At 38.3% G+C, this 15,000-nt stretch overlaps 1 protein-coding gene and 1 long non-coding RNA gene across 4 annotated transcripts in view; both read right to left on the reverse strand.

The window, feature by feature from the left end:
• LOC148415141 (uncharacterized) overlaps positions 1-14,341 on the reverse strand; it is a 15,594-nt gene extending 1,253 nt beyond the window's left edge. The window contains exons 1-2 of the long non-coding RNA XR_015867492.1: positions 14,090-14,341; positions 338-449 (exon numbers count right to left, since the gene is read on the reverse strand). This is a non-coding gene — a long non-coding RNA (uncharacterized LOC148415141). The remainder of the gene's footprint in view (positions 1-337; positions 450-14,089) is intronic.
• Positions 1-15,000, reverse strand: part of brinp2 (BMP/retinoic acid inducible neural specific 2) — a 178,212-nt gene that overhangs the window by 152,316 nt on the left and 10,896 nt on the right. The gene's annotated exons all lie outside the window — the stretch shown is intronic.

Raw genomic sequence — 15,000 nt, forward strand, 5'->3', positions numbered from 1 at the left:
GTCACTGTGATGTCATGTTCAGTCAAGAGCTAGTGGCGAAATGCACCACGCGTCTCATTCTTATATCAGCAAAAACCAGACGCTAGAGCCAATCATACAATGACAGTGTAAGTGACGATTGGTGCCTAAGTGTCCATAATTAGTGTTGAAACAAGTTTTTTTTTTTTTTTTTTTTTTTTTTAAATGGTGGCGTAACCACCGCTGCAAAAGCTTCTACTTCAAAACAAGTGTACGGCAGCAATTGTATTGGTGTCCAAGTATTATTTGAGACAAAATCACCCCTTGAAAGAGAGAAAAGTGCAAAAATCAGGAATCAGATAGGACGTGTCAATCTAACCTCTCATTAAAACGAAGTGCAGTGATCCCTCGCTGTTTCAAGCCTCCCCTATCTCGCCCTCTGTGCATCGCGGAAAAAGCTATACTGCAGAGAGACGTGCTGTGAAGTTTCCCTGCATGCCAGACAGACGAGTTTACTAAACGCACACGCCATGAGCACTCCTCAGACATTGAATGTGAATCTTAAATTATTAAACCTCAGAAAGTAACCATACTTTTATTCATTTACATTTTCATGTCCAGGCTTTACATCGTTTGGTACACAATGAGCCGCAGTTTCCCTACCAGTAGGCGCTCGGATATTTAACTAGAGTGAAGCAAAGAGCTGACTTAACATGATTAAAAAGCAGAGTTTATACTTGAAATTACAGTCTATTAAAAAGATAAGAGGATCTAAAAGCTTTCTTTCCTCTTTCCCATTCTCTTTCAGCCACTCGTGTGTGATTGACTCAGAGAATTCCGCAATGACAAAAAAAAAAAAAAGTAGTACTGTTCTCACCTGATTGGCCAGTCAATCTGTCAATCAGCTCAAGGGACTTGACTACAAGATGTGGGCACAAATGAGGAATGGATTTCAATTTCTAAGCAGGAGTGGATTACAACTTCTGTACTCATTGGACGATTGTAACGTCAGAGGCCAATCAGGTGTCCAGTAGGAGTGCTCGCGTCTTGTAAAGTGGCCTTGACAGATTAACTAGCCAGTCAGGCAAGAACAATATTTATTTATTTTTTTTGTCATTGCTTAGTAAGTTCTCTTACTCAATCACACACAAGCGGTTGGAAGAGAGGAGGAAAGAAAACTCTGGGGTCCTTTTCACTTCTGTAATGTGTAATTTCAAGTGTAAAATCTGATTTTTAATTATGTTTGGTCAGCTACTTGTTTGACTCTAGACATTAGAGCGCCTACTCGTAGGTCAATTGCCACTCACCAGGAGCCCGACTACGTAAAGCCAACATATGGAAACCAGAAGGAATAACAAACACTAAGGTTGCTGTATAAGGTTTAATCATTTAGGATTCAAGCAAATATGTGTACTGCAGTAATAATTGTCTTAAATATGTAAAGTATACTTTTCTTTGAAAAAAATTCAAGTACCCCATTAACCCCGAAAAATGAGGGATTACTGTACTCAGCTTTACCCAACCACTGGTCCGTGGACTGATACCAGTCCTTGGATCAACTGGTACCATAATGTTTTGGAAATTATTTAGTTTAACAGTTCATACGTTTGTGCTTGATCTTTGTTTTTTTTTGGCGCTGCTTCTGGCCGCTGTTGATAAAACATACACAGTGAGAAGGATGATGTGGTTTTTAGAGCAGCCAGCAGCAGCAGCAGCAGCAGACCCCCCCTCCCATGTCCGCATATAAATCTAAAGCGTTGACCAGTCCGTGGTGATAAAATGGTTGGGGACCGCTGCTCTGTATTATTTAAGTTGTATTATTAAGTATTTACCGTCTCCCTAGGTTTATTTACTAATGCAATGGTCTCATTACCCATTAACTTAATACTTGTGAGTTAGGGCTGCATGATTATGGCCAAAATAATAATCTTGATTATTTTGGACAATATTGCAATCACGATTATTAATCATGTTTGGTCAAACAAGTTTATTTATTGCCCTTTTTTTAAACAAGCAGTACATACTGTATAAACAAGGCCTGATACTGAAAAAAAAAGTTATAAACTAAAATAAATAAAGGAAATAATAATTATGACAAAAACTTGCAAATGAGTGCAAATCACTGAAAAAAATGAAGCCTACTTAGAACCAAGCACATACTACAACACACCTGTAAGAACGCCTACAACAGCCTTAAAGTTTTTGGCAAGAAAAAAAAAAAAAAAAAAAACTGTACAAAAGTACCAGAATCACTCCAAGTGTGTATGGACTTAGCAGTCGAAGCGCCATTTTTGGTCATTCAAAACCCAATTTGCGTTTGCCCCTTGGAGGTAGAATGACTGAAAATGCATAATTTGACATGTACTGGTAGGTGGCTATTTAAATTTTATATCGCCGATTTTCATCCTAATTAATAGTGGCAGCCAAGATCGTGATCACGATTAAAATTCGATTAATAGTGCAGCCCTACTGTGAGATGACACAGACATCACCCTGGTCAATGAGGGACACTCAGCAAAATGATGTTTTATGCTTATACGTCCATCAAGGACCCCCATCTCACTGAAGCAACACAATACCTCATTTGCTCTCTTATTTGGTCTCTTTTTTTTTTGTCATAGCCTTGACACACATCTATCTATTTTCAACAAGCTCACCATACTAGAGAGTTAGATCGATATGCCTGACAATGATTGCCCAAGAGAGGTCACTAGGCTCTAGGCCGCTACCAAAAGTGGATAGATAATGGCAAGCATCCATCTAAAGTACAGCGGATAATCATAGAGCCATGAATGCACCGAGGTCCATCATACGATGAGATGTGTTGTAAGATGTCATTGACAGACAGCAACTCCCGTGTTAGGAGTATTTTCTTTCTTATTGCACTGTTTCATAGAAGGTATTGGTGCAAGATTGCAATGTAATGTTTTTGATGGATGACCACATTATTGCCAACTAGGTTGCAATACCTTGCAGCCACAAGGAAGGAAAACAGTCAGGCTTGCATATGAAGTTGGTTTTGCTGTAGAGCACGGGTACCCACGTCCACTCCTTGAAAGCCTGTTTTTGATATGACTCTTTCCAGCAGATTTGATTCAAAAGATCAACTCATCAGCAAGCTTTGCATAAACCTGAAATCTGGTGTGAAAGTTCGAATCAGGTGTGCTGGAGGATGGAATATAAAAAATAGGCTGATAGGGGCTCTCAAGGACTGGACTTTGGTATCATTGTTCTTAAGTAGGCATGTGCTGATAACGGGATTGGTAATATTTTTTTTTTTAAAAGTCACGGTTATTTGAAACTGTCCAAATCTTCCAAAAACGGAAAGTTATTTTTCCTCCGGTGTCATCTGCTGTAAAAGTGCAACTGCAGTGTGCCGGAGGAGGCACCTATCATTATGTATCGGCAGCAGAAGCCAATCACATTACAGCTGCTGTTGTCCATTTCCTGTTTTCCAGCTTCAGTAGCTACAGTATATACTGTAAGTTTGCTACCGTGGCTTACTTTCATGGCCAACATGCTACCATATGTTACTTTCCCGGAGCACTTTATGTGATAGCTCTAAAAATAGGACGTGAACAGGCTCGCAAGAGGGAGGCCAAAAAGGCCAACGAATCCCCCCCCCCCAATCAAAACCAACCATGACGGCTGTGTGGGAAGATTTCGGCTTTCGAAAAAGAGCAGGCGACTTTTGCAACTTTGCTACAAGCTACCAGGGTGAGAGCAAGCAAGAGAGAGTGGGCACATTCGTGACACAGGCGCACGCGTGCGTGTGCAGAAAATAAACACTTGTCACCATGAAAACACAACACATTGTACTGTTAATACATTTAGTAGTTGGAGTGATGATAGTTTATTTCAAATTGATCACTTTTTTTTAAATATTGCTGTGTTGTATATTTATAGATATTTCATTTGAATTTTGGTATTAGAAATTTTGTTTGAAAATAAAACATTGCTTAATGCCTATTTAGAAAATGGCTATATGGCAAAAAAGTTTTTATGTTATATTTATATTTTAGAGCTGTAATATCAATAAATGGAATGGACTTTCCCTTATATAGCGCTTTTCTACCTTGGGTACTCAAAGCGCTTTACACTAACTAGTCAATTACCTACTGATGACGCAGCATCAGGATCAACTAGGGGTACAGAGTATTGCTCAAGGACACTTTGACATGGTCTTGATGGTCTTGGGATCAAACCCACAGCCTCTCAGCTGGGAAATGACCACTCTATCAACGAGCCATGCCGCCCCCCAATATCAAAACTTTGATATCATTGCTCAAGGTTATCATACTGTCAGAATCTGATATCATCCCATGTCTACTCAAACATTTTCACTCCCATTGGAACAATGAGGCCCTGCGCTTCCGAAAAAAATGGCAGTGGGTATAGAAATGGTAGCAATAAGATGAAATGGCACTGCAGCGGTTCATGACACACTGATCTATAAATTCTAGTGGCATTTAGCAACTTTTCCATACACAACAAGCCAGTGCTGGGCTCACGGTAAAAAAGGTAGGTTGCGTTGTACAGTTTCCCATTAATTAACTATCTAGTACTGGGTAAATATATTGATATATGCTATATATGTGTGTTACTATATATAACATTGATTACTATGTATTGTAGGCATTTGGTGAGAATTTCACTTCTCTGTCAAATTTATATTATACTATAGGGCCTGTTAACTAATCTATGGAAGTGGGATTTTTTAAAATATTTTTCCAAGTATACTAGATTTATAAACAAGTAATATATTATAAAAAACAAAAAAAGAATCAGAAAGGAAGGGGCTAAAACAAAACCAATTTTGTATGCAAGCTTTATTTTGATAACCTTCCTTGTGACTGCAAGGTATTACAATCTAGTTAGTAATAGATAAATTAATTACAAAAAAATTACATTCCAATTTTGGTTCTTGTTTGAGCCCTGTTTGAGTATAATCTAATCCCACTTGAAACAAAACAAACAGTGGACTGTTCTGAAAAGTCAGACAAGAAATAATTGATTGACATCAATGACGGTACATCCCCTTTAAATGGAGTTTTCATGGAGGAGTGGCTGTCTCATTGTGTCGCTCTGCGCTCCGATGTTCTCTATGAGTCCTTGTAGGGATTTGTGGTGGAAGGACTGAGAATGTTCCAATAGAATATGCAATTTAGCCTGCATTTCCATAGTTTTGCTTGGCTATTTACTATTACAACCACATATTTATTAAAGTTATCAGGAAATGTCTGTCTTGCTACATTTAGTCTTTGTGGTTACTTTATTTGATCACCACTTGCTAGTTTGTACAGTAAACCTGGTGACCAATGACAGCAGCAAGTCTCTACATATGTGATCCATTCTGGTACGCTTTCAATATTGACATTGTGAACACAAACTGAACCAGTGATAAAACTGAAATGGCTTGCAAACCACAAACAGGTTTGGATCACAGAAAGCAAACTACAGTTTTAATTGGCCTGTGAGGAGCTCAGATACAAATGTAAAAGCTTTGTAGCTAATGGTCCCAAGTGTTATGAGCTAATGTATCGATTGTGTAACACAAGAATGCAAGTACTCAGAGAAGTGCTTTATGGAGGCACTATAGTGAAGCATTCATTTGAAACTAAATATGAAAACAACATTCCTTAAAGCCTGTGAGTGAAACCTGAAGGATTTATGTGCAAATTGGTCCCTATTCCTGCACTGAAGCAAAGGTGAACGTTATCCACCAGAGTCAGCCTAAACCTTAATACAAAGCTTGTTACCAGCTTAACGCTATACAAAGCCAAGAGGGCTAGAACAATACCAGAGGCTTTCCTGCTATGATAATGAGCCCCCAAAATCTTGGTAAATGACTCACAGTGGAGTAGTTGGGTTTCTAGAAAATCTTGTGCATCAAAGCTTAACTCTCTAACTCTGTCACGGAGAGAAATATCCTTAAGCAGCTGACAACCTTTGGGTGGTTTATGCTTCATAATTACATATAGAAAACTGTTTTACACAGAACAGCGCACCGTATGGTCACACATGGCTTCAGTGTGCGATGAAATCCAATGGTAGTGGGGGGATTCAATCAACTTGGAACATTTCAATTTTCCCATCATTAGTTTCTGGAGATTTTAATTAAGCATAAGCCATAAATCTCAATTTGCCCAGATTCTCTGTGCTGTGTTAACGTTCTATGTCCTCGGCGTGTGCAATGTAATAACAACTACCAACCATGGGACATACAGTACAAGCAATCACATAGTACATTATTGTCAGAATTAATGTAATGTCGTGAGAAAAGATGGGTCTCGCACGTTCTCTTAGCATTATAAATTTCAGAAAATAACATGGCACTAACCAGTGTTATGCAATACATGTTTCATTAGTACAGCCACATAAGTTTTGAAAGTGGTTTCTTTACATATTTATGAATCTCATTATTAGATTAAGTCCATGTTAAGAATAATAACAATATGACTATCCACATTGTTGGGGTGCATCATAAAATCCCTTTAATATTTATTGTTAGTTTCATGGCTATTAATTTGTATGAACCTCACTAAATTCAAAGGGCACCCAAAGAACAAACATTCACACTGGCAAGCACACCCAAGGACAATATAGAATCTCCAAATTAACTACCATGATTTTGGGGGGGAATGCGGAAAGAAAGCGCAGAGTACCCTTAGAAAGCCACACAGGGACAGAAAGTATATGAAAACTCCAAACAGAAAGCCCATACACAGAAATAAAACCACAAACTCTATACTATGAAACAGACAGGATAAACAGGTCCCAGACCATCAGTTTACGAGTCCTTTAACTTTGGAACTACATTGGTAGTGATCTGTATCTATTTTGAATGTGATCTGTATATATTTCGAATGACACAGGGAAATTATTTTTTTTTGTTGCTCAGATCCAAAGATGGCGTTTCATTTTGCTGTTTTTTTCCAACCCTTAAAATAAAAATAACAGAGATCACATTTCTTATTGTATTTCTATAAAATCAACAATGCAATGAGACGTAATACATTAATATTATTAAAAGTTAAACTTAAACCACCATTGTAAAGTAGTCACATGGCGGTGCTGAAAGGAAAACAACGAATGAAGAAGAAATATGTAGGGTTTTCTATAATATTGAAAGTGAGGATATTCAACAGAAAAAAGAGTATTCAGATTTTTATCAGGATCATACATGGATGGCATCCATCCATCGTCCAGCCATCAATCGCTTCATCCAAGGATGTCTCGATGGGGCAGCAGCTTGAGCAGAAAAGCCCAGACTTCATACCAATGTTCATCTTTTTCTTCATCATCACAGTATTGTGCTACCAGAAATGTGTTATGAATAATTCATATTGCTAGGACAAGTTAACATGCGGGTGTTTTTCCAATTATCTCACATACAATAAATCACCAGTGCTGAAAGTTATTAAACACACACACGCACACTAGGGTCAAAGGCAAAGGCAAGGACAAATACATGACGAAAAAAAAAATCTACACATCTATGCTGAGATGACCATTTATTTGTTATTTTAAAAAGAAGGAGACCACGTTAATCATCCCAAAGCATTTGTTAATGTGACCTATACCCTTGAATTGGGAACAAAGTAAGTCCTTCCTTGTGCCAAAGTCAAAACTGAGAGCCCCCCCTCCTTTTTTTTTTTTTTATAACTGTGCATGTGGCTCTGCTGAGATTTCACCCATCACATTCAAACAAGAACACTTACTTAAGGGTCACCAACGTGGTGCCCACACGCACCTGGTAGCCGACAAGGATCGCATTAGTAGCCCTAATGCCTTTTCTGCAGATATCTTACAAGTGATAGAACATTGTGATTTTCTAGGAATTTTACTAACGATTATGCATCTCTCTCTCTCTCTCTCTCTCATATATATATATATATATATATATATCACATATTACACTTGATTTACTGTATTTTCCACACTATGAGGCGCACCTAAAAGCCTTATTTTTTTCAAAAAGCTTATGGTGCGCCTTATAATCCTGTGCACATCATACATGGATCAATATTGAGATTGGGATTCGTAGATGGGGAATGAACTGATAAAGTAAATTTTACTTGTTTCTTTTGTGTGTTTACAGTTGAACAAGGTTGGTCATATTGACATTGAGTTGTTATGCCATTGAGAGTTTAGAATTATTATTTGAGTATTACTATGTATATTGTGATTGCACTGGAGGAAAGGTTCACTCATATAAATGTTGCAGTACATGTTATACCTTGCTGTTAAAAGATAAAATGTCAAGGAAATACTAATAAAATAAAACCTAAGACAGTCGTTGATTCATTTTGGGAGTGAATGGAGTTGTCAGAAAGCTGATTTGTAAGCTACTAATAACGTTTGACTGCTTCTACTGTTGCACCTTATGCGGTGCACTTTATACATAGAAAAAGTTTTAAAATGTCATTAATTGAGGGTGCGCCTTAAAATCCGGTGCACCTTATAGTGCAGACAATACAGTACATACTACAGCTGTTCCTTAATTATTGTGAGAAATCATGAACATCATAGGTGTCTTCACATAAACTGGTAGCCCTTCATATTACTCACTACCAAAGGAGTAGCTCTCAGTTTCAAAAAGGGTGGTGATCGCAGACTTGGAGTCAAGCATTATTTTTCCTCCTGCTTTTTTCCTCCAGCTTTTTGTCAGGGAATTCTAAACATTTCAAAATAGCTGTCAATGTTCGCACAAAGCCTTTAACCTTCTCCAATAAAATTATCAATTAAAGTCTACTACAACATCTGAACTTCATTTGGAGTTAATCAGGGGAGCTTTAAACGTTGGCAGGTGTGTGCAGAGTTAATTTAACATGAGGTTGAAAGTGATTGGCGGATTTTGAACACAGCTGCATGCACAAGGGGGCCCAGACTAATTTAATCACATAATAAGTTGAATTTTACTTTTGCTCAAAAAAGGAATTCACGTTTATGTACTTGTGATTAAGTTAAAGTCACACTAAAAGTTAAAAGAAAAAAGTACTTTGTTTTTTCATAAATGATTACTCCATTTATTGTTGAATAGTGCAGTGTATTTCACACAAGTCCAGGGAAATTCTATTCTGGTTTAATCAGCAGACCTTCAACGACTTTCAATCTTCTCTTCTCGTTGAGTAATGAGGCCAAGCCCGAGATCTCCGATGGCCTGTGTAACCCTTAACATTCCTATTCTCCCATCCTTTAAGTCAGTGGTTCACAAATGGGGGTACGAGTACCCTAGGGGGTACTTGAAGGAAACTCAGGGGGTTCTCGAGATTTTAAAAAAAAAGAACAAGCAAACAAACATGAAAAAAAATCATTTAAAAATATTTATTGAATCAATTGTTTTAGGAAAATACAAGTTCATGAAGCAATTTTTACATTCGGTAGGTTATTCATTTTCATTATTGTAAAACGTCAGATTCGTAAAACGTCAGTGTGTTCCATCTCACATTACCTGTCAAGTTAATGACTTATTTTTGGGAACGTATCTCTACTATGATCTACTAGGATCACAAAAGAGGACACATTAAGTTGAATATTTTTCTGTGGACAATTATTTATTTATAAATATTTCTTATTAATAACAGGTCTGAGACTATATGTTGATTATTTTTGGGGGGACTAATATTTGTTAATAATTAATTAAGGTAATGATTTGTTTTTGTGTTCTCTCTCTCACTCTCTATTTTTTTTTTGAGAACAGGTCTGACACTTTACATTGAAGATTTTTTTGTGAAAAATAATTATTAGTAAGTTATTTCTTTCGAATAACAGATTTCTTCTATGATCCAAAAGAGGACATGGGGACCAATACAAATTAAGTTTGTTTTAAGTCTTTCTTTTTTCCCCCCAAAAATGCTTTGCACTGGTTAAGGTGTACTTGGCTGAAAAGATAGGGGTACACTGAAAAAAAGGTTGAGAACCAACAACCACAACAACAATGGCATCAGCGACAAGGGTCCCGCTGGTACCGGTGATTGGAAAAGTTCTAGATTTTTCTGAGGACATAGGTTAAGATGGCAGTCTGTCTCATTTGAACACCAATGTCCAACCATGTACAATAAATACCATATTTTTACGGCCATAAGGCGCATTATTTTTAGACTGCCCAACTCTATGAGGCATCTTATGATGCCATGCCTCGTATGTGTGCAGTAACCAAATCCTGTATATGTTGCTGAATGACAACAAGGAGTGCTCAACTTGACTGAAAAATGTTTCCTGCTGACTCTATGTTGATATATATATTAAAAATAAAATAAAATAAAAAAGTGCATGATAGAGGACTATATCCAGACGTTAAAGGGGAAGGGTGAGTGTGAAAGAGGAGACTAATGGCACGCCGTAGTAGGTATACAATGCAGATGTGTGTGTTGGGCAAAGCATCAGTTTGGCTAAAGAGTAAAACTTTGAAAATGGCACTTTCAAAATAGACACGCTTATGAAGCACAGTTTAAACAGCAAACTATCGGCTGTGCGGAGAAATATTAGAATCGAGCAACTGCGAAAGATTTCAATATCAAAGAGTCCATGGTTCGAAAATGGAGAAAGCAAAAAATGAGGTTCGCCAAGTCAAAAAGACTTGGCTGAGTTTCTGCAGAAACAAGGCAAGATGACCCAAGTTGGAAGATCAGCTCCGGCAATGGATTTATGTTTAAAGAACAGCCAGCAGAAATCTTTCTATGTCACCATTCGACTGAGGGCAAAAATGCTTACCGAAGAATTCAAAATTGAACATTTTCAAGGAGGGTTGTCGAGGTCAGGGGTCCTCAACCTTTTTATCACCACGGTCTGGTCAACGCTTGAGATTTTTATCGTGGAGGGGGGTGGGGAGGGTGCACATAAAATATGAGCTCACCATTAACAACAAACTAATTGGAGCCCTCAGCTTGCTTGGGTCTCAAATACTTTTGAGGCTGCCGCCTCAAAATGTACAAAAATGTACACAAATTACATTAATTATATCATAACTGAATTACAAATGCTATTCATTGCAAAACCTTTGCATATGCTTGCATTGACAAATGGGAAATACATGGCATAAAAAAAATGCTAAAAAGCTAAACGGATACAAGGCAGCAATATATATTGTTATTCAGATATGGTGTCTGTTATACTCTCAGGGCCAGATTTCATAGAGAAACAGAACACGTGTGCATCATAGAGAGTGACTGCTCTCAATTGAAGACACACCATCCTTCCGCACCAAAAAACGGAATCAACAGCGGCCAGAGGTGGGGCCAAAAAACAAAGATCAAAGCAAACAAAGCACAAATAAATGAACTGTTAAAGGACAAACTAAATCAAACCAAAACAACAAACCAAAACAAAATTATTGTGGATGCGGCCCATACAGGCCAGTACCAGTTGATCCACGGACTGGTACCGGGCTGCGGACCGACGGTTCAGGACCTCTGGTCTAGTTGCTTTTGTTTTATGAAACCATTTATTCATCTGGGCAAGAACTACCATGTTGCAGCAACTTCCGTAGGATTATAAGGAAAAGATAGCCATCTTCTGCTCCACTTAATCAAAAAGATTGCTGACAAAAATTTTCTGCTCAACTACTGTAGCGCAGCAACCTCCAGCGGATTATAAGGAAAAGCTGGCCTGACTATATTAACAACATGGACGAGGTGCCGCTCGCTTTTTACATCCGAATGAGCCACTCCTTAGAAAAGAACTGGACCAGCTTGGTGGCAATATGCAAAACTGGACATAAGAAGTCGGCATTTATTGTTGTGCTTGGTTGCCATATTAATGGACATCTGTCATCCTTTCTGAGGAATGGCACGACAACACGACATACTCTGACATTGACGAGAGGAAAGCTGGTGTGTAGATGAGGAACTTACCTAGTTGCTCACATCGGACACAAAAGATGACAACTTTTATGGATTTGCAGATGTGGATTGATCAAAAATAACGCGAGTACATTGTGAATATTTTAATCAAGTACAACCGAACTTGGTTTGTTCTTGCTGCGCCTAATTATACGGTGTTTCTTGTGTGTGTGCGTGTTTAATACAGAAATAGCAACTGACACCGTGTCTTTAAATAGGTTGTGTCTTTCGGCCGCGAAAATACAGTAATTGTCTCAGCACACTCATTCTCTTGTAACCAAGACGTTTTACTTAAATTGCTGTTGATGTCAAAGCAAGCAAGCCTTTCAGTTAAACATTAAATGCTGATTTTGAGACGGCCCCTAGGTGGGCTTTGCTTCTTTATGAATAGAATCACATATAGTTTATTGTGTATGCATGCATGAAAATGAATCCACAGTATAGTGCAATAGTACAAAGCAAAACAGATTTATACAAACTCAGAAAGAGCTGTTCCACAAATGTGGGCAATTTAATAACTATGTCCTTAGAGGTCCAGCAAGAACACCATAATGTAACATCTAGAGGTCAAACAGCAGGAATAGTATCTTCAAAAAGATGAACTATGCTTCTGTATTTTGCTTGTCTTCATGTTTTTTGGACTGCCAACTGCAGATGGATGAATTCAATCAAAATTGTTGACTACGTAAATTGTTTGCTCATTTATTTTTCGTTCGAAAATGAGGTGAGTAAAATATTTACCTAAATGCAAGATTATTATTAATTGTCAACAAGCATCATACTTTACTCTTAACCTTGTCAATGTTGTTCGAGTAAAATCATTTCTTGAGTTAAGTTGATCATAATCAGCCAAGCAAATTAAATGCATAAAAACCATCCAAGACAATAAGAGCTAAATGTCCCAGTTATATATGCACCACTGCTCTTTGCTCTTATCGTCTCCGTGGAAAAGCCATGACCTCCCTTTCAATCACAGTATCTGCCCATGCAGTACATAACCAAGACACTTAGTGTAAATTACAATTAAATTGCTCAATTTACTTGGTAAGTGAACTTGAGCATACAAACATTTACAAGCCTGACTTGTTACTGGTGCTTCTTACAGATTTTGGATGCCTTATGAATATTTGCATAAAACCACCTTGTTTTCACCTCAAAATAATTATGCTAAATTAGCAGTGGCTCAATCTCCCTCCACTGCTTGGATAGCACCTTGTCAATAGAGAAATCCCCTCAGAGCTTTTGATCAAATGAGTGACTATTAGAGCTTTGCTAATGAATGCTCTGGGATAATATAATCTCTATGAAGCCTCTAATTGAGCCATATGTTGAGTGTGATGTATGACTTCATTAAGAAACAGATACATTTGTTGATGTGATGCTGTTTGTGACCTTGACTGGCCAACCGCATCATGGCTGAAGACAATGTTTAGTACTGTTAATAGAGTAGACATATTATGATGTGTGACCAATACAAGTACTTGGCGATAATAAGTACCGTATTTTTCCGAGTACAAGCGGACCTTGCATTTAAGTCAAACCCCCCTTACCTCAATTTGTTTGAATTTGACAAAAAACACGATTAAAAGTCTACCCAAATTTAGTGATTACTGTAAATGACCTTGCTATTATTTTTGTTTTTGCCGATTTGGTGAATAAATTTTCACATTATTACTATAATATAGCTTGATTTTTTTAAGGAGCTAAGAAATGGATTTGCTGTAATTTGTCAGCGACTGGCACGAATAATGTACATTTAGACGAAGCGCCAGCTCTAGCTGAAGATCACTTAGTCACAACCGAAGTTTAGCATTTCATTTAAAGCAGTGGTCCCCAACCCCCGGTCCGCGGACCAGTACAGGTCCGTGGATCAACTGGTACCGGGCCGCCTGGGCTGCACCCGAAATAATGTTTTGGAGATGATTTAGTTTAATGGTACGTGCACACCGAATGCGAACGAGGCAAAAACGCGGAGTGTTTTGTATTATAGTTCGCGTGACTGGGCGCGAATGCACGTCGGGCAACGCGATGGACGTGAATGGAGCGACACGAATGGCCGCGCGCGGTCACGAGAAGCGAAATTTTGCCTGTCGCGTGAAGTAATTATTATTTTCTTTTTTTACTTTTTACGTGTTTCGCGTCGCCATAGCCAATCAACTTCGGGAACATTCAACGGCTCATGCAGGGTGCAGGAATGAATCATGGCGGCCGCTTGGCGTTCACCGGGAGCGATCCAACACGACCAGCTGAGCTTTCAATACAAAATGGAGCCGAGCAAGAGCACTCACCTGGCTTGTAGAAAGGCGGAAGCGAGAACTTGGGACAACTGGTATGTGCAGCGTTTGCTTCACTTAACAGCTGTTGAACTGAAGTTATTGTGCTAAGCTAACGATAGCGCAGTATTGTCAGCACAATATTTAGAACGGTCTCGGCCACTGCGACAACATTGAAAACCTTTGGCGCCGCCTCTGGCCGCTGTTGATATTACATATATTACATACATAGTGAGAAGGGTGATGTGTTTTTTTAGAGGAGCCAGCACCTCCCCACCCCTGGTCCACAATATAAATGTAAGGCGTTGACCGGTCCGTGGCGCTCAAAAGGTTGGGGACCACTGATTTAAAGCACCTGGTTGAAGTCGTATTATGTGTATCATGTTTTTTCATGTTTGTGACTTGTACCTTGTATTCTCAGTTTTATTCCACTAGAGTGTGCTTCGAACTTTGATTAATTTTGCTATAGTGTAAGGTTGAATAGTTTTAGCTAATTAATCAGGATTTTTCCTTTGCATATTATTGATTGCATTTCCTGTTCATTTTTATTTAAACTCTTATGGTGTTTTGACACAAAGAAGGAACAAATAAATCTGATGAACCATGGGTTAAAGAGACCACCTTTATTTCAACCGGGGAGTCTACAGTTACATAGATCATGTCTGTGGAATTATAACACATGGTGTGTGTTATTAAAATAACGAAATAATGGTACTTTTAAACGCATTTCTTCATTGTACGTATATCAAATAACATACTGTTGCGGTTAGGGGGTTAGGATTGGGGCAGAAACCAGGCAAGTGCGACACAATGTCCACGCGCATAGATGCAAATGCTGAAATTACTGTTGCAACAATAAAATGATTTTTTTTTTTTGCTAGCTTATTTCCGGCTCTGGTCTTTCTGGATTTTCTCCGGGCATACCG

The sequence above is a fragment of the Hippichthys cyanospilos genome, chromosome 12 (assembly GCF_059441005.1).
Source record: "Hippichthys cyanospilos isolate Australia breed blue-spotted pipefish chromosome 12, RoL_Hcya_1.0, whole genome shotgun sequence".
Classification (NCBI taxonomy): Eukaryota; Metazoa; Chordata; class Actinopteri; order Syngnathiformes; family Syngnathidae; genus Hippichthys; species Hippichthys cyanospilos.